Raw genomic sequence first — 6091 nt, 5'->3', positions numbered from 1 at the left:
CCATATCAGATGGCTCCTAACATGAGACAGAAACTCTGAATTTTTCTTTAACAACATACTTAGATTTAGAGAAGGATAGCCATTGTCCAACTCCAAAGCCAGCTTTGATTTTTTAAGTGAGTCATGACTATTATTCTACTGGGAAGTGATATATATATATTCATAATATCATCATAAATCATATTTCTCCTTGCTCGGTGATCTTTTCTGAATAAGTATCTTTCCTTCTTAGGCAACTAGATGTCTAAGGTCTTTTGATATTTTGAAGATGTGTATTTTCCTACAAAGACAAGAACAAGATTCTTCCCCAACCCTTATGAGGTTTCCTTACCATTCCTTACCACCTGTATAATTGTCATCTCTGTAGATGAGCTGTCATTTCTCTTTCTCAAGAGGTTTCTCTTTTTCAAACTGAATCTTTATTAGTTTTTATGATATCCATAGTTTTTCTTTCCTTGTGGAAACAAAAGTGAAACCCCTTCCCCAAAGTAACACATCTCCTGGTTTCCATTGTGAGGTCATAATATCCTTGAAATACACTGGCTGATTTAATTCAGAAGACTTTTCTATTACCAATGCCTCTCTTCTGCTATTGTTCCTTTCTCATTAGCATTTAAAAAATTCAAGGTTAATAAAGCATTGTACAATCTATTTCTGGGGTATTCGCCATCCCTGTCTGTTTGATTAACATATCCTTTATAGTCTAATTTGATCTTTTTACAACTACCTGGCCTATAGGATTGTTTGGTATACCTATAATATGCTTAATATTATAATAAGCAAAAAAAACTGTCTCATTTTCTTAGAGACATATGCTGGACTATTATCTGTCTTTATTTGCATACCCATGGTGGCTATAACTTTTAATAAATGCATGATTACTAAATCAGCCTTTTCTGAGCTCAAAGCAGTTAACCATTGTAAACCTGAATAAGTGTCAATGGTGTGGTGTACATATTTTAATTTTACAAAATCTGCGAAATGGAACACATCCATCTGCCAGATTTCATTCCTTTGAGTACCTTTGGGATACTCCCTGCAGATAGTGTATTTGGTTATAGAAAGAGCAAGTAGGACATCTCTTGATAATCTCCTTATCTTGTTACCTGATGTGGAAAGTCCTTCTGTATATGTGTTGATTTTTTGGTTAATGAATAAAGAAGCTGCGTTCAACCAATGACTTAACAGGATATAGCCAGGCTGGAAAAGATATATAGAGAGAGTAGGCAGAGTCAATGAGAAGACATATAGCTGCCCACAGGAGACAGATGCCTCCACTGGAGTCTACAAAAACTTTGCCAGAAAGCTATGACCTCATGGTGATGCACAGACTAATGGAGATGGGTTAATTTATTATATAAGAGCTAGCTAGCAATATGTTAGGCTACTGACCAAACAGTATTGCAAATAATATAGTTTCTATGTGTTTATTGCAGGACCAGGCAGGACAGAAGCCTCCACCAACAAACTGGTGTTAACATGGCCAACTAAATACACTTAAAACCTGAGAGAATTTGGGAAGGAATTCTAGACACACAAAAAAACAGAGTTTAAGACAGCTTCTTGCTCTGTTTGTTGGCAGCATGCTACAGCTTCTTTAAGAGAGGTCTTCCTGATTTGGCAGAAGAAAAAGAAAAAGTGTGGTTTCCAAAAAGTGGCTCCCTGGTCCATGCTACCATGGACTGAAGTCTGGCTATTTCAGGAGGCTGAGCATTTAAATGGGGTTTGTGAGCAGAGTGCTACAACTTACTTAATGGCAACATAGTCCCACTGTATGTCTGAAAATGGGGCAATGTGCATGACTATCAGAAGCAGAAAACATGCCTCTGCCATGTTGGACTGATGATGGAGGAGGGTCATCTTTTTATCTGTTGTTCTCATTGGTTAATTAGTAAAGAAACTGCTTGGCCTCTGATAGGGTAGAATTTAGATAGGCGGAGTAAACAGAACAGAATGCTGGGAGAAAGAAGCTGAATCAGTGAGTCGCCATGATTCTCCCATTCCAGACAGACGCAGGTTAAGATCTTTCCTGGTAAGCCAACTCGTGGTGCTACACAGAATATTAGAAATGGGTTAGATCAATATGTAAGAGCTAGCCAGTAAGAGGCTAGAACTAATGGGCCAATCAGTGCTTAAAAGAATACAGTTTCCGTGTAATTATTTCAGCTGTAAAGCTAGCCGGGTGGCAGGAAGCAGCCCCGCTGCTCCTCACTGCAGAGTGGTGCCCCACGTTGGGTGCCAGGTGTAGTGGTGTAAATGAATGCAGACAGATTGTAAAAATATATACAGCTTTAATGGGGAAATAGACTTACAGAACCAGAGGTTCCCGCAGAGAACAGGAAAGCAGAAGGGGCAGCTGGGAGCGTGCCCACAATCTTTATAAGTAAAAAATATCCTCAGGGGACCCCGCCCCCTGCTAGCAAGGTGATTGGCTGGGTCCCCCCTACAGACTGAGCAGTGTAAGCAGGCAGGACCACTGAGTTAGTCCTAGCCATACCTACTTAGCATTTTTTAAAAAAAGATAGTTATAAATACACAATATAAACATATCCAGATGGGAAAAGACCTTTACATGAACCACAGTATTAGGTAAATGTACATAAGCTTGAGAGAGAGAGAGGAAAAAGAGTATAGACAGTTATAATATAAAAAAGTACAGCCAGTCATAGGTTAAAGTAGTAAAAATAATAAAATAAATATTAAACTTGTAGAAAAAGTAATAGAGTAATAAAAATAAGACACATAAAGATGAAATATACACAGAGTTTGGATTATGTATACTATTGTGTTTTTTTTTAAAGTATTTGGCTGAGAAAGAGCTAAGTACCGAGAGACATTTCATTATATGGACTACTAATTTAAACCAACATATATATTTTAACGGTATCTTGACTCCAGAATTTGGGTCTATGATTTGTTGCTTTGAAAAAGAGGTTTCTTATTTTCCACAGAGAATGAGAACCTATGGACTCCTTCCAGACTAATGTGGTTTAATGGACCAAGAGACATCCCTGGAAGGTTGCTGTGAACACCACCAAAAATTACTTTACCTAACAAAAAGCAGGAAGCAGTTTGGAAAGAATTATGCTCAAAATTCCAAATATTGTTTATAAATGATTGTTTACATTTAAAGGGGGATATGCTATTGAGATTTGCATTGGTATGGATCTTGGTCTATTGATACAAATTTTAGGTCAATTTTGTTTTATATATATATATATATATATCTGTTTTTGATTAAAGTATTTTGTTTGTGCAACTCATTTAAAAGTGTAATATATAATTAAGAAACATAGATTAATAGAGAGTCATCTATAATAATCAAGCTTGTAGTCATGTTAGTTAGGTTTTCTAGATATACAGAGATGTATTTCAAATGGATAGATCATCTTCAAACCTTTCAAAGGCTAGAGAATATGCCATTTTAAATGTTTTAAGAACACTTAGGACTTTTTATGACAGTGAGACACATCAGCTCCTGGAAGCGCCAGTCTACTTCAAGAGGATGATGGACATAGAAGAGACTCCTTATGAAATTTGTTCACCATTTGGACAAGAGACTACTCTTGCCAGAACTGCTTGAATTGACTTCCAGGACCCATAGAAAAGTGACATCTGAACTTGCCTAAAGAATGTGATACATTCCTTCAGGGTTCCTACTTCGTGAAAGAGTCTGTCAGACATTCTGTAGGACACAGAAGAAAGTGACTGACAAACTGCCAATGTAGGCAGAACTGTCTTTGAAATTCCTGCTTTAAGGAAAAATCTGCTGGATACTATGGGCCCGTAGGCTGAAGATAAGTGTCCCAGTGTTACAGAAGAACTTTGGGTGATTTTCTAGACAGCAAGATGTCCCTGTCAATTCTAGAATTTGGGAAGTTGCTTACACTGCACTTCCTGTTAACTTAGGTAATATATCCTTCTGGGGTCTTTGATGGAGTTGAAGAATAGATAGTTATAGTTTTCTGTAGTCATGATAAAAGATGAAATAGATTAAATATTGTAACTGTAATTCTTGCTTGATACCTGTTTTGCAATTTTACTATTTTAAAGTTAAAACCTTCCTTTTCATTTAGACAGTAAAGGGGAGATGATTTGGGAAGTCCTTCTGTATATGTGTTGCTTTTATTAGTTAATGAATAAAGAAGCTGCTTTTGGTCAATTACTTAACAAATATAGCCAAGCTGGAAAAGATATATAGAGAGAGTAGGTGGAGTCAGTGAGTAGCTATGTAGCTGCCCACAGGAGACAGATGCCTCCATAAAAGCCCACTGAAACTTTGCCAGTAGGCCATGACCCCGTGGTGATGCACAGACTAATGGAGATGGATTAGTTTAGGATATAAGAGCTAGCTAGCAATATGCTTAAGCTATTGACCAAACAGGATTGCAAATAATATAGTTTCTGTGTGTTTATTGTGGGACTGGGCAGGAGAGAAACTTTGCCAACAGTTGTCATGTAATATAAACTCGTTATTTAAACCTTTGATATTGACATGATGCTTTTCATGAAATTCTGAGGCCTTCATCACATTTCCAATCAATAATCAATCAATTTCTGCCTCACTTTGTGCTAGAGGACCTGGCAGACCCATTTGGGTTCAGATGTGTGTTACGCATATGACACAAAGCCTATTCCTGATTATATCTTGAACCTGAATAAATAATGAAGTCAATTCCATATCATTTGGTATAAATTCAGTGGTTTCAATATGTAAAACAACTCTTTCTGAATATTGCAAATCGGAAATACATTGAGAGGGTCTTTAAAATTACTTAGAACCATGAGGATAGCATATAATTCTGCCTTTTGGACAGAATTATAAGGGCTTTGTTCCACTTAACTTAATTTTTCTAATTTGTAACCTACCTTTCCTGATTTATTTGCATCAGTACAAAATGTATGTACTCGGGCCCTGAGCTCAGCAGGCATGAAATAAATGCCCAGGGTTCCCATGGTGCTTGTTCAGCTGTGTGGGTACCATGGTGTGTGTCACAACAGTACTCGGCCAGCACATCGTTGGCCTGAGTGATGGTGCTGTTTTGGGGAATGTGCGGCATGCTAAGGACACTTGGACACCTGGGTGCTGAGATGTGCGTGGGCTGCGTGGGGTCACATGCCCTTGCCACTCAGCCTTGTCTGTGTTCTGAGATGTGTTTCATCTAGCATGGGTAATTATCCAAAGAAACCTATGACTTCATACCTTCTATTTTCTACAGAACAGCTACCCAGATTTAAAGCTACACATCCAGATGCAAGAACTGGTCAGAAAAATTGCAGCTGCATGGTGGGAATTACTGGATGCAGGAAAAACAGTGTATGAAGTTGATTTTAAGACAAAATGGAAAGCATACAAAGAAGCTATGAGCAAGTTTAAAGATCTGCTGACTCCAACTCAGTATCTTTTGAGAAAGAAGTCAGGTAAAAACATTTAAAAAAGAAAGCATCAATAAAAAGGAAAGAATTAACTTTGCTTGGAAAACCAAAAGGACCTTGATCAGCATACAACATTTATGTGTCTGAAAGCTACCAAGAGGCTAGACACAAGTCTGCTCAGGGAAAACTGAAGACTATAAATCAGACTTTGAAAAATCTATTTAGTGATGAAAGGCAGGTGTGCATTCAGCTTGTTAAAGATGATAGAATTTGAAATGATCTCATCCACTGGGAGAATCCCTGAGAATTAAGATAGAAGATGGAGCTGTCTTTGTGACTAGACATAAGAAACCAATTAGGTCTCAATGCCTTAAGCTGGCAAATTAGAAAGAATAAGGTCAGTTAACATTTGATGTTCAGTTCCTTTTTCTGTAGCCCTTGGACTTCTGCCTGTTGAATTTCTGTTATAATCTCAAGCCCTGACAGTGGAAAATCCTGCAGAATTCTGCTTTTTATTTAAGAACTGGGATGGGACTGTCCATGCATCTTCATGTAGTGGTGGATGAATCATTCCGGGTTTGATGGAGGTAGATAGACTGTGAAGTAACTTTTATACTTGTAACAGGAGCATGTGGTTTTGTGAAGTTCGTGCACTGATGATGGCTGCATGCAAGTGTGCCCCCCCCATGTTCTGGGGCCAGAGCTGCTTTCACAG

General features: G+C 37.9%; 1 pseudogene; it reads left to right on the top strand.

Annotated features, from left to right (window-relative positions):
- Positions 1-5031: 5031 nt before the first annotated feature.
- LOC130862549 (transcription factor A, mitochondrial-like) lies at positions 5032-5650 on the top strand (annotated as a pseudogene).
- Positions 5651-6091: the final 441 nt, after the last annotated feature.

This window comes from Chionomys nivalis, chromosome 20 (genome assembly GCF_950005125.1).
Source record: "Chionomys nivalis chromosome 20, mChiNiv1.1, whole genome shotgun sequence".
Classification (NCBI taxonomy): Eukaryota; Metazoa; Chordata; class Mammalia; order Rodentia; family Cricetidae; genus Chionomys; species Chionomys nivalis.
This window is presented reverse-complemented; position numbering and strand designations above follow the sequence as displayed.